This window comes from Camellia sinensis, chromosome 2, assembly GCF_055761805.1.
Source record: "Camellia sinensis isolate YWXY chromosome 2, ASM5576180v1, whole genome shotgun sequence".
Lineage (NCBI taxonomy): Eukaryota > Viridiplantae > Streptophyta > Magnoliopsida > Ericales > Theaceae > Camellia > Camellia sinensis.
The window spans coordinates 105833760-105847695 of NC_138962.1; the positions used below are offsets into that span (position 1 = coordinate 105833760).

General features: G+C 37.1%; 1 long non-coding RNA gene across 1 annotated transcript; it reads right to left on the reverse strand.

Moving 5' to 3' along the window:
• Positions 1-3474: 3474 nt before the first annotated feature.
• On the reverse strand, positions 3475-6000 carry LOC145820261 (uncharacterized). The gene is made up of 3 exons (XR_014361468.1): positions 5687-6000; positions 4506-4559; positions 3475-3748 (listed from the first exon to the last, which is right to left on the reverse strand). It is a non-coding gene; the product is annotated as an uncharacterized LOC145820261 (long non-coding RNA).
• Positions 6001-13936: the final 7936 nt, after the last annotated feature.

Genomic DNA, 13936 nt, shown 5'->3' on the forward strand with positions numbered 1-13936 from the left:
ACGACTTCCCGCTCGAGCGTCCAATCCCCCGCTCGAGCGGCCAACACTACACAGGACATACTGGATGGGTGTATTCCCCGCTCGAGCGTCCAAACCCCCGCTCGAGCGGACAAGCCAAAATCTGGGCAACTAGACTTGGTTCCTAAGCTCAACCAACCTGCTCCAAATCTTTCCAACACAACCCAAGACTCAAAATTAAGGATTAAAGGGTGCAAACAACATACTCTCAACAACCAGCTCCACGAAACCTAAGTCTGTATATAACAAGTAAAGAAAAGGGAAACCGGGATCGCTATACTTCTTTTTGTAACAAAGTGTTGGCTTGGAAAGTTGTAAGCCCGTAGGGCATTTGCTTTTGTTGTCAACATGTAATACATTTTGTAATGAACACTCTGATGAAATGTAATTATGCTTTATTCTCTTATGTCTAACCATGTCAAGAATGTAAGATTTATGAGTTTATTTTGAGGGTGTTACATTGTAAATAATAAAGAGATGAAAGATGTGAATGTTGACATGGTGAAGGAATGGTGGCTCAGATGTTATTTTTCTTTGAAACTTGTGTTGTATTCTATTCCTTTGTAATGTGGATGCTTGTTGATGGAACAAAATGTGATTGAATTGTTAATTGTGCATGAGTCTGGGTAAGAGTCGATTTTGGAAATGTGGTGTTGTGTTGGTACCCATGCCGGGAGTTTAAAAGGTGCCCAAATGCCCTGTCTAGGCTTATTGTTGGACGAATGTAGAAAAAATGTTTTTAGGTGTCCACAAAGTCCTGCCGTATTGTAGCCAACAAAAGTGGAAAAACAGATGGTTTTCTTTGGGTGCCTACTCTCTACCATATAATAGCCGGCAAATGGGGGGGGGGGGTTTGCACTTTATGGTTGTGATTGTTTAATTGTTGTGCTTGAAGACATGAAATGTGATTGTCACTATTTAGTTATCATGTATATATATGATTGATAAAGATTACTTATGAAAACAAATACCCTTGAAATGTTTTGGTCGCAAAGATACCATAATCTTATTCAAACGATAAAATACTTGGTTAAGTATATTTCTACTGGGCATATAGCTTAACCTTATTTTATTTTTCAGGAGTTGACGAAGTACCACCTCACTGATGGATTGGAACAAACAATAGCTCCTTAGGGAAAAGTTGATTCATAGGCGTTTTGTTAGTTTATCAAATTTGTTTTGTTGTTGTTACACACCTAAGAGGCTATATTTTGTAAGGCTGTCTAGTTCATTGAACTGAAATACAAATCCCTGATATTGTGGAGATGTATATGATCTGTAATCTCTTAACACTTACTTCAATGAGAAAGATGACTTTTTGGGGTATATTATTGTGTTTGTCTTGGCATGTTGTGAGAAAATTACAGGGCGTTACAAAGCCCTAGGCTTGTACAAAATTAAATACAAAATACAACATTGAGCCTTCAGCTCCACAGTCCTCCCAAGCTAAGTCCTTAGTGGAGGCATATCACCAGTACCTAAAAATGGTTTCCTACATAGGGTGAGCCAAAACCCAGTAGAAATACTACAACACAATGTATAAATCTTAACAAAACCATAAGGTTGCCAAAACATTTTACATTTCTTTCCAAAACCATGCCATGCCAAGTTTATATCACAATTCTAGAATCATGTCCTTTATAATAGAAAAAAAAGGGGAAATCTCAAACCAGTACAACCTTTCACGGATATTTCGTCCGCGGGAAATTGTCAAACGACACCCATGTAAACGTAGCCTATACAAGCACTACTTTTACCATTTTACGGATATTTCTTTTGCAGGAACCGACACCCATGTATACGTACGTTTTTCGGGACTTTCACCCTAGACACACAGGCCAACTTATTTTAGTGATACACACCTCTTTCCAACGTTCACCCATTTTTCTCAAAATCATATACATTTTCAATGTATTAAATGAGCAACAATGTTCAATGCACATAGATGAGAAATTAGTTTTAGTTCACGTAATTCTCATGTAATTTCTACAACACTCATAGCTATCCTCCACCGATAGCCCAAAACAGATATCACTAAACAAGAAAATAAATTTCATTAAAGATACACTTTTCCAAAATCTCAAGATAGGAGTGATAATACATATCCAACTCCACCATCATCATCAACATTATTTCAATTTCATAATTCTCAACATCAATTCCATTCTCTTTACAATCTCAAACATTCACATTTTTAGGGAAAAATCCTTTCTCTTTGAAAATCAATTTCAATGTAGGAAATACCTCATTTCAACATATATTAACTCCACTTTCATCCTCACAAGCTTTTCCAAGAGACCATTTGAAAACCCCTATTTTTCATTTTTGATTTCAAACCCTAGGTTTTACCAAAAACCCCCAAACCACTATAATCTTTTGAAATAGCCAATAACTAACATAAAACTCATACAAGAGTGAAAAATCCCTGCCTAAAGCTTAGAAGAGGAAAAAGGAAGAAAAGCCCAAAAGTTGACAGTGACGAAACAACGATTTGCTCCGATCAAAACGAAGCCCTCGATAAACTCTACACTTAATCTCAAAGGAGCAAGGTGAGGAGATGCTTCTAAGTGAGTAAATTTGAAGATCTTTGAGTGAAAAAGTGAGTTTAGAGAGAGAGAACAGTAACTCACGGTTTAGAGAGGGGAAAGAGAAGATAAAGTGAAGAAAATGGTAAGTGAGGGCCCTATTTATAAAGTTAGGTTAAAGTGAAACAAAGTCTCAAGTCAACCCAAAACAACAAGTCAAAATCCCTAAGAAGTAATGTCCAAAACCAAACTAAAATCTGGAGAGAAAAAAAAAACTCATAGGGGTCGACCCTTGTGTCGGTGGTGTCGACCCTTCAGGAAGAGTTGACAAAAATTGACAACGCTGGCAGTAGACAATGTGTCAACCCTTGGACCAAAGCTGTCGACACTAAATTTCAGCAACTAAACCCAGATTCTGTAATAGATAAGGGTCGATCCTTCCTAGACTGGTGTCAACCCAAAATTTCAACAGCTATTCCAAGAACATAGCAATAAGATGGTGTCGACACCTCCAAGGCTGGTGTCGACCCTTGGAGCAGAACAAGGCAAGGAAAAGAAGGCAGTGTCGACACCAGCAAGGATGGTGTCGACCCCTGAAGCCAAAACCAAACATGAAGAAAAGGGAACGACCATCACCAATATGGTTTCCCAGATTCAAAAGTAATAAATGGGTCGGGTCTAAATCAGGATTGCTATAACACTCATGCTTAGAGTCTATGTTGAATACACAGACCTACACCACTACTAGACAATTCACTCAACACACTTTATTTGTGTTCTCATTTTTATATGTGACTTTCCATTTATCTCTCACATTTATAAATCTATACAGATGAAAAGATTGTCACACCCCAAATCCGGGCATGACCGGCCGTGGCCCACAGGGACTTAGCCCAAGGCACACGTAAGCCTAAACACGAATCCAATCATATTGAACAACTGAACAATAGTCCAATAATAAATAACCAAAACTCAATCCAGACATGTCACAATTATAAACGGCAAAATCAACCGTAATCACAAACCATCCAAACTCATGGGATATAACAACCCACATAAAAAAAATAATCCTAAATGAACTTCGATAAGAATAAATATAAATATGCACAAATTTGACATAACACTCTAAACTAAATGAATGCCTTAGAGGTCCATGCAATTGAGTCCCCGCTACGCCATGAGTCCACTCTAAGTCCTTCTAACACCTGGAAATGGTAAACAACTAAGTCAGCTGATAGCTCAGTGAGTAGCAACATGGATAGTAAATACAGTTTTGAAAACAGGGTTCAATTCCAAAATAAGATATATATCACAGAAACTAGATTGGCATACAGTTTGGTAAATACAATCTGTTTCAAAAAGATGGTTCCACAGTTCAACACTTAAAATACTCATGTCTCGCAAGAACATGATAAACAACATTTTCCACTTAAAACAGATTATAACATGAACACCAATAATTTTCTGGATACCAATAAAAACAAATAATCTGCCACACATTTCTCAGGCTATAAGCCCCGTTGGATCCAATACCGAACTAAGAGTCATCCTCAGGGTGGCACCTGGGCCTTTTCTCAAAGACGATCCGATTGAAGGTCACCTAGTTGTTTTTAAAGGTCTGTTCCTTACAATCGTTGAGCACTAGAGTCATCACGGCCCAACCCGGATCTGTTCCCTAGTGGCCAGAGTCACCACACACAGTGGAATAATTTCCCTGGACTAAATACACACATGGTCCCAGTAATCAATACACATCAGTTTCGCAAAACATGGTAGTTCATTATTATAAACATGAGACCAAAACAAATAGTTCACAGTATGCCAAGTTCACACATGTTTCAGAAATAATTTGATTCAATTGATAATATAATAATTTATCAAAACAGTTTAATCATGAAACAATTTTCCAACAGTTCAGGGTAGGGGAACATTTATAAAAATATGTACCATGAAACTACTCACCTGAAACGCAAAAAATATAATCCTCGAATAGAGTATGAAAGTCCAACTAGCGCCCTGAACCAAGTATAAAAACTACACGTCACTACAAATTTAAAAATACTAAAGAATACGAACTAAGTAACCCCAAACTAAAGCGCACTAACACGGCTCAACCCAACTCACCGTTACTCCTAAATATTACCTAATTTCATATTCTTCAAGGTCTAAAATCACCCAAGACATAGATTCCGATCGAAACTTAACTAAAAATGACTTGGAGATGAAACAGTGTTTTAAACCAGTTTTCCCAATCTATTCGCTAACTTTGAAAATTACAAAACCCACTCCACGTTGTTCGAAAAATTCCAATAACCTCCAGATATGATCTAATACATCCTAAGTTTCAAACCCAATTGGTTTCACTTGATTTGCTTATCAAAATAATTTTCTACAATTTATTATATCCAAACAGGTTGTTTTCTGCAGCACTTTAAAGAAATTGATGGTTCTCTTAATATACACGAGCAATCAATGCAAGGCCAAAAACGTGCGAAACTAGACTCGTAACCGGTTCTAATGACACTAATTTGATAATTTTTGGATTTATACCCAAAGAGAACAACACTCCCGAATTTCCTGTTTTGGACTGGTTTTCTGGACAGATTTGAATACCTCAATTTATATGGATTTTGACCCCCAAAAATTATGAAAAAAATCAGATATACAATTCAGTATGTAATTAATCTACTGTAAAAATTTCAATTTAAAATTCATCCATTTGATATGGTTTCTTGATTTTTAAAGTTTGCTGTTCTGAACAGAATTTTATTTTATTTTTTGTTTGTACTAAGAAATACTCCATTATTAAGTTATCACTTAGATTCCTATTTCCCGAAACTCAACTGGTACAACCTTCAAACACAACACTTAACTATGCACAGCCATTTAATGTCCACTATAGCACTTTCAACAGTGGAGAACCCATCACTAGAATTCACAAAAGGAATACCTATACCCCACGTGTTGCTTGTTCTAAAATTCCATCAACACTACTTGTATGAGCACTAAAAATATTAATAAAATCCCAATCAACCACCATACTATTGCACTGCTTCCTCACGACAATACTCAATCAAAGAAAATATGATCATAGATAATAATGAATCAAGAAAATAGGGAAGGAAGATGGTGAAAATGCATACCCAAGACAATGAATTCACTTGAAACCTAATGGTGTGCCTGCTTGCCACTCTCTTCCCCTCCCTTTTTGACTAACGGCTGCTGCTACTTGGGGTGAGTAAATAAGATTGTAGGGTTTTGTTTTGTTTTTATTTTATACTAGTGTTGGGCAACATAGGTCAAATAAATATATAAATATACAAAACATATATATAAGTTATATGCAACTCAAATGGTAAGGGTTTTATATATTAACCTTGTGGTCTAGAGTTCAAGTCACACCCTCCTCTCTCTCTATATATATTTTTTTATAATAAATCTTGCCTCTAAATTAAATACTTTCACCATAAATTTATTTTAGGTTTTTTTTTTTTAAAATTAATTAAAAGACCCTCCAAATATTTAATTTGCACTTTAGAATTCACCATCAAAATATTTGAGATTGTAATATTATTATTTAATTATTTACTTAATTTTTATATTCAGGTTCTCACAAAGATGGTGGTCATGGTGAAAGCGAAAGACTGTCACAAAACTTAGCGCTACAATTGTGACAACTGTTGCAGGGATGACTACAAAAACCAGTTCAATGGAGCAAGGCAGTGCGATGATTTCACTGCACCCCTGGTTCCGAGGCAATGTTTTTGTGCTTTCAATTGTTAATCTCTCATCTCCATATCAATGGAATGTCAAATTATTAGAATAAATCAGAATTTCATGTGGTAAAGAATTACAGTATTTCATGTAGGTATGAGATGCATGAATGGTGTTTTTGTGACGATCGCCTCCTTAATTAAGTACATTAATTAAATTAGTTATGTGTTTAATGTTGATCATGTGATTATGTGTTAATTGTGAATTAGGAGCCATGTAATTTATGTATCGTATTGTTTGTGCCATGTATTATCGTGAATAGATCCGTATAGGTGCGGATTAAACCTGTCTGAATCGCTAATGTTAATAAGTTAGAATTAAATAATAGGATATGAAATTAGAGCCTAATTCACATTAGGCAAATTAAAAACTAGCTTGATTTAAGTCATAAATGTTAGAGGTTAATTTAATTTATTTGAGTTTAGTTAACTACAATTTAAGCTAGAAAATTTTATTATTATAATATTAGTTATTCTACTCATTTATTCACCCATTCACTTGGTATAAGGAAAACAATGGGTTTTGTTGAGTCATACTCAACACACAAACGTGGAGAGAGAGGGAGATTCAAGAGAGTGATTGTGAGCTCAGTTAGAATACTAAGAAGAAGAAGAAAAGAACACCAAGAGGAAGAAAATTTAAGGGAAAGTAGGAATTCAACTCAATTCTTTAACTCCAGGTAAGAATTCCTTGCTTGTATCTCACCAATTTGAAGAATCACATTCATATTTATGGAATTCTAAATCATTTAAGAAGAATATAAACTTGATGAGGTGAATCAAACTTGATTGTAAGAGATATTAATATAAATGGAAATTTCATACATGCATGACAAGATTTTTAAAGATTCACGATCATACATTCATGTCCTAGTGCCAACCTCCAATTGAAGAGAAAACTCCATGGAAATTCAAGATTAGCCAAGAACATATAAGTGTGATTGAAGTTTGGTTCATATACTCAGAGGCTTACTTCATTCATGGTTTCATATGTAAAGAATGAATGAATTAACCTTTAATTCAAGATGAATGACTTATTTCATGCACATTTGATTTCATTCATTTAATTTCTTACATAATCTCTATAAGTCTAAAATTTTGGAAAGGATTTTCTCATCAATTTTACAACTTGAAGCTTTGAGATACTTAGTTATGTGTTTATGGTTTTAGTTGAAGTCTTGAGCTTTTAACTTGGTCATTTGAACCTTGTTTACAAGTTTGGGTTTGTGTTTCATAATCAAGACTCAAAGTTAAGCATGTTTATATAAGTTTTTGGAAATGAATTGCATGAAAATAGGATTGTTTTTGCAAGGGAACACGCTGCTCAAACAAAGCAGAATTCAGACTTATTTCAAACCCAGGCCACACGTGCAGCTAGAGGCACTGCACGTGCGGGAGAACCTCCCCTGTTTTTCTTTGCACACTGAAATAAAAGCACCTGCAGGGGCAGGTGCAGTGAAGGTCCCGCACATGTGGCTGGGACCCTCGCACGTGTGGCCCTGTTTGGTAAGACCCGGCTCGTTTTTCGTTTCTCTTTTTTACCTCCTGGGCCTCCAATTGCATGGTTTTAAAATGTTATCATGACCTTTGGCATCTCACAAGTGCATTAGAGTGCATAAATGAAAATTAGAACCAAATTTGTAAAGATGAATAGTTATTGAAGTAGTAACAACCGAATTGAATAGAATTGACTAGCAACATGAAAGTTATTGAGTTATTATGCTTGCTCTATTTGTTTAGGTCGGACGCCGAACCAATAGCACGTGTTTATCAGGAGCCCACAGTGAGTAACAATGTTGTAAAGATATGTTCATTCGTATATATTTTCAAATTGATAAATCATATTATTTTCCGAATGAGTACTTTTTATCGATTGAATGATGATCCTACTTTGAACAATATTCGTGGCACCCATAGCATATTGCTATTGTTATTGTTATTGATATTATTATTGTTACAAAGATCTCAGTCAGTTCCAAATCTTGGAACTATCGTTATTGTATGATGTCCATCAATTGATTGTTTGGTCTTTATGACCTATTGTATTGTATTGTTGCTATTGGATGTACCATGTATGACCTATATGAATATGAATATGATTGAAAATGATTGACCGAATCGAATGATTGAATTGTTGATTGACAAAGCATATTGATTGGAATCGATTGTTTCAGAGACCGTAAGGACATCATATTGATTGAAATCAATTGTTTCAGAGACCGTACGGATATCATTCTTAACCTCTTTACACATTTGTTATTCATTGGGCTTTAGCTCACAATTTTATATATATATGTAGGTGATCGAGCACCAGACTAAAGCTAGTGGCGTCGACCTGAACCTTTGTTTTGTCAAGCCAGCTATTGTGCCTTATAGCGAGGTTCCGAACCTTTGTGTGTCAAGGCTTTTTGAGTGGTCAATCCACCTTTTTGATTTTGCTAAGTGTAAAGAATGTTTAAGACTTTTGCTTATACTGTCTTGATGACGGGATTAATTTCCTAACTTACATGTTGTTATATATGTATGTGTTTATGGCTTAAGTGGTTATGTGTATGAAAGTTTATTTTTACTCAGGTCCTCACAGCTCATTGGACATTCTCTTATCATTGATTGGCTTCTGCCCCTTCATACTGTATTATTGTCATTATTGTTAAGCAGGCCTTTGGTAATCACGGATTACTGGCCGGTTACAGAACTAAACCTATAGGGGCGGGTTTGGGTCCTGACAGTTATAAATAAAATTTTCCAAATTTTCTAATTTCTTGGTGAGAACCATTTTTGACAATATTGTTATGATAACTAACATGGTTAATAAACCATAAGAATGTCACAATTAGTCCATTCCATTTCAAGCACTTCATTGATAAAATAGACAAAGTACAAGAGTTTAACCAGACCATACTAGATTAAACATGACAAAAAAAACAAGAAAATATAGCTTAGAACAAAAACTTGAAAAACACAACTACAAAGGCCTAAAACTAGTAGAATAGCAAAAAGACCGAACGTCTCAGAAATAGAAAAGCTAGCTGGTTGAATTCTTTATGTAGCTGCAAAACTGGATGGAGCTTAGCTTGAGAGAAGAAGCTATTGTTTGCCATAGTAAAGCTGAAAAGCTAAAAAGACTTAGCTAGGAAGTAGATGTCATACATCCATGGAGATAAATCAACATGAATATCCTTACTGCCATTTAACTGCCCAAACAATTAATCTTAACATACCAACCCCTACTGAAGGAAAGTGAGGCAAAGAAGCACAACATGAATCCACTGGAGAAAACAAACAAACAAAAAAAAGGAAAGATCAAAGCAAACTTGTGAGAAGGAAACTAAAGACAGCGGAGATAACTTATACAAGTCTTTTCTGACTTACAATTTACTTGTGAGACTGGCAAATGTGTTGTTCTTTGCACATTACCAGAATATGTGCTAACCCATTTATAGTATTGTGCAAACTTATACAAGTCTTTTCTAACTTACAAATTACTTGTTCAAAATAAGAGGTGAAAAAAATATTAAAAAACCTACCATGCAATTGTTGAATGGAAAAGAATGTTATATATGTCATTAGTTCTTTTTTTTTTTTAGGGGGGGGGGGTGTGGTGGGGGAGGAGGGGGAATTACAGAGCAGTGCCTCTTATGTCAATTTTGCACTTTAATTTTTAAGTTTGTATCAATTTGGTCCAAAATGACACAAATACTTCAATACTCCAACAAGACACAAAATGATAGAAAATATGGGTAGGGTAACATTCAGGAAATTTAATATCATTGTGTCATTTTGGATTGTATAAAGATTCGAGTGGAGAATAGATAAGATTGATCCACCCAAATTTTATCGGGAAAAGAATTGAAATGGATCACTCTTTTATATATTTACTCACCTCAAACCTAATAGAGAAGCATGACAAACCAAGGTTCACAATAATTTATGCTTTCTTGAGATCGTGGGTGCCAGTTGGTACTTCACAATTTGAAGTGGGAGAAGTTAACAATGGGTTTGCCAACGGTGAAGTTCACAATTATGTGAATAAAAGTACAGAAAAAAAAAAACAAAACAAAACAAAATGAAACGAAAGTAAAGTGTAGCCGTAACAGCGCCCGCGTGAGGGCCTCGCGCTACAGTTCGGACCCTCGATTTGTGTCACGGTTCTTAATCTGAACCAAAGAGTCCAAATCTGGCAAATCGTCTTGAGAAAACAGATTTTTGAAAAAGTAGTGCCAAACATGGACTGCTTTGCCAGATACAGAGTCGCCACCTAAATTTTTTTTAAATGGGGAAATTTAGGAAACCCTGACTCGGTGCCGAAGGCCACACGTCCGTCATCACCGGAGTTGTCTCGGCTCGGGAGCTAGGGTACGATCGGGGAAGGTCAGCTATGAACACCCCCTTTCGCCCGGTCCGAAGACCGGCCTCTACTAACCGTGATATCCGTTTTTGAAAACTTTATGTGTTCTTATTCCTTTTATTAGCCTAGAATTACTATGTTATACGCGCAGCAAACAAGTATAGACTAGACTGCCTAATTTGGAAAGAAACATTGCATATCCGTTCGTTTTGAAAATGCTTTGGAATTTGCTACTCGCAAGTAGGCTAAAACACGGATTTCAACGAGTTTTTCCAACTCAAGCAATCCAACCTTCACCCACAGGCATTCAAAGCAGTTTAACACATAAGCACTTAGCCGCATGGCAGGTACACTGTTATGGCAGCATTCACACGCATGCAATATGCTAAAGCATTTAAACATACTTACATCGTACTCCATGCCAAAACAAAAAAAAACTTGTTAGCAAACATGCATGATCCAAGTCCATGTTAAGTGCCTAATGCGTCGCATACAAAATGTTGCTAGAATAGGCTCGGCTATCCTAAACATGGCATGCGAAAATGCACGACTATCACATATTCAGTTTAGAATTTAAAATACGAATGCAATTAGCGTGATGTACCGAGCCTAATGTATGCAATACAAATGCATGAATGCACACATGCATGTCATAAGGTATGCTAAATTAAACGTGCCCTAATCTACCATCGTAAGCTGGTAAATAAAAGGGAAGAAAGAAGTGGGGATTGGAAGACATACATGCCACTCACCCACACTTATTACAGATTTGCCCTCGCTCGGAGGGACCAAATAAATATTACAAATTAATTAACTACGCAAGCTAATTAAATATTACAAATTGCTTAATTAATTAACAAATTAAATTAAGCTAAGAAAACAGATGAATCGCCTCGGGAAATGCGCCGCCATACGCAAGCTGCCTCTGTTTTCTTTCCTCTGCTCCTCTGGAGGTTGTCAAAACCTCAGGACTACGTCCTTAGGTACTGGGGAGTACCATCGGCTGAGTGGAATTACCACCGGCAGTGGTATGTGGCCATCGGCACAAAATGAAGCCATCGGCAGAGAATTGATTGCCGGCCGGCACCTTACACTGCCGATCGGCAGAATGTTCCTGCAGAATCTGCAAATGACAGCAACAGAGGGCAACGCAAAGCATGGCAGCACAATTCAAGGCATATATGCACTACTCATGTCCCTTATCATGGTGATGACTCAAAGGGACATGTGCCTCGATTCTTGGGCCACCAAACATGCATTTCCATGCATGATGGCCCAAAGAACCAAGTGTGCAACTTTGATTTCAAATGCAATGCAAACCAACAAACAAACAAGGCCCAATTCCTATCACCAAGTCAAGGAACAAGGCATGCATGCAAGATGCAATGCAACCTAGGCATACAAGCTAAGGATGCAACATGTCATGGCAACTAACTTATGCAAGCATACAAGCATACATATGGCAATACAAATGGGTGCAAAGATGGACTTAAACATGAATTAGGTGGCTCTAGATGGGCCTAAAACAGTGGCCATAATGCCCAAAGGTGAAGGCTAAACACATATGCACACACACACATGTTAAGACCCAAAACTTAGACACAAATTGAACAACCCTCAAGCACACTTGAAAGAGGGTAATCATGGACTAATTAGCATGCAACATAAGCATTGAAATCATGCTAAAACATGGTGCCAAACCAAGCAATAAGTCAAACCAAGCATATAACAAATGGCCCAAATGCTCAAAACAAACCAATGGAGCATTGGACTACACTTAGCAAGACCAAACATGGCATGAAATCATTGACCAAAAACAGAGTTTTGGGACATTAATACTAGGCCTAAGGACCACTTAGACGGCATCCAAATGATTCAAAAACCAAGGCATGCATAAACACCAAAACATGGAGCATGAGATGATAACCTTACAAGGCATTAAAGGAACATCAAATGCAAGCGTACAAGCATGCAATAAGGTCTGAAATGGCATGGTAGATGGTTCCAAACCACCAAAACAAAGCAAGGATAGCATGCTATACATTCATATACTTAAGGCCAACAAGCCCAAATACAAAGGAGCTATATTAAGCATGCCAAATTCGACCCAAACAACTTAGGACAGACCTAAGACATGGCAAAACATGCACAAAATCTTCACAAGACTAAGCCTAAAACATGCTCCAACAAAGCCTAACAACCTAAGGCACATTAAGGCATAAACATGGCATTACAAGGCAACTATGCTAAGCATGCATGGAGTACCAAAACCAACTTAAAATCATGTTATATTATGGATATATAAGCATGAAAAACAGCCTAAACATGCTCAACACACACTCATGCATAGTGCTCTCTCAAGAGGCCAAAACATGCCCTTTTCAAGGACCACAAGGAGAGGGGGTGGCCCTCTCCTTCTTGGGACTTCAAAGCATCATCTTCACCACTGAAATCCCTCAAGATTTCACTGGTGAAGAGACCTCAACACCAAAATCCCGGAGCTAGCACAAAATGGCACAAAACAAGGCCTTTCAAGGCCTAAGGGTGGTCAACAACCCTCAAACAACAAAACACTCTTAATAAACAATAAAGAGGGCTTAAAAATAGAACTTTTTTATGTTATACAATAAGCACAAAAACAGCTCTAAGATAGATAGAAAATCAATGCAAAAATGGGGCAAAATGGGGTAAGTTTCTCACCCTTGTAGACTTCTTCAACAAAGATGCTCCAATAGCCCTCCTTGGCTTGAAATTAACACCAAAACTTCAAAACCAGTCCCTTAGAACCTCAAGAGCTAAAGGAAGGTGAAATACTATGTGTTTGTGTGCAATAGTATGGACTAAACACACTAAAACACACACAAGAGGGAAAAAGAGAGAGATAAGGTGTAACAAACCCTAACCCTAGAACTCAAAACCCTAACAATGGCTGCCTAAGCCCTCTCAAATATCCTAAATGTCTAACCCCTTTAGCCAAGAGAGAAGCCTCTCTCTATATAGCCTTATTGTCTTGTAAAGCTTACAAGACAAGCTTTAAAAGAGGGAGATCCCTCCATACACGTGTATGGAGGGAAAGTCACTGCAATACAGCTGCCTAAAAATATCTCAAAAAGCAATTGCACAGTAACCGGCCGGCAAAAAATGCCATCTTGGCCAAAAACAGTGCCGACCAGCACTAAAAAGTGCCGACCAGCAACAAAATGTGCCGGCCGGCAATAAACATTGCCGGTGGCAGCAAAAACCAGCCGGTGGCCTCTAGCCACTGCCGGTGG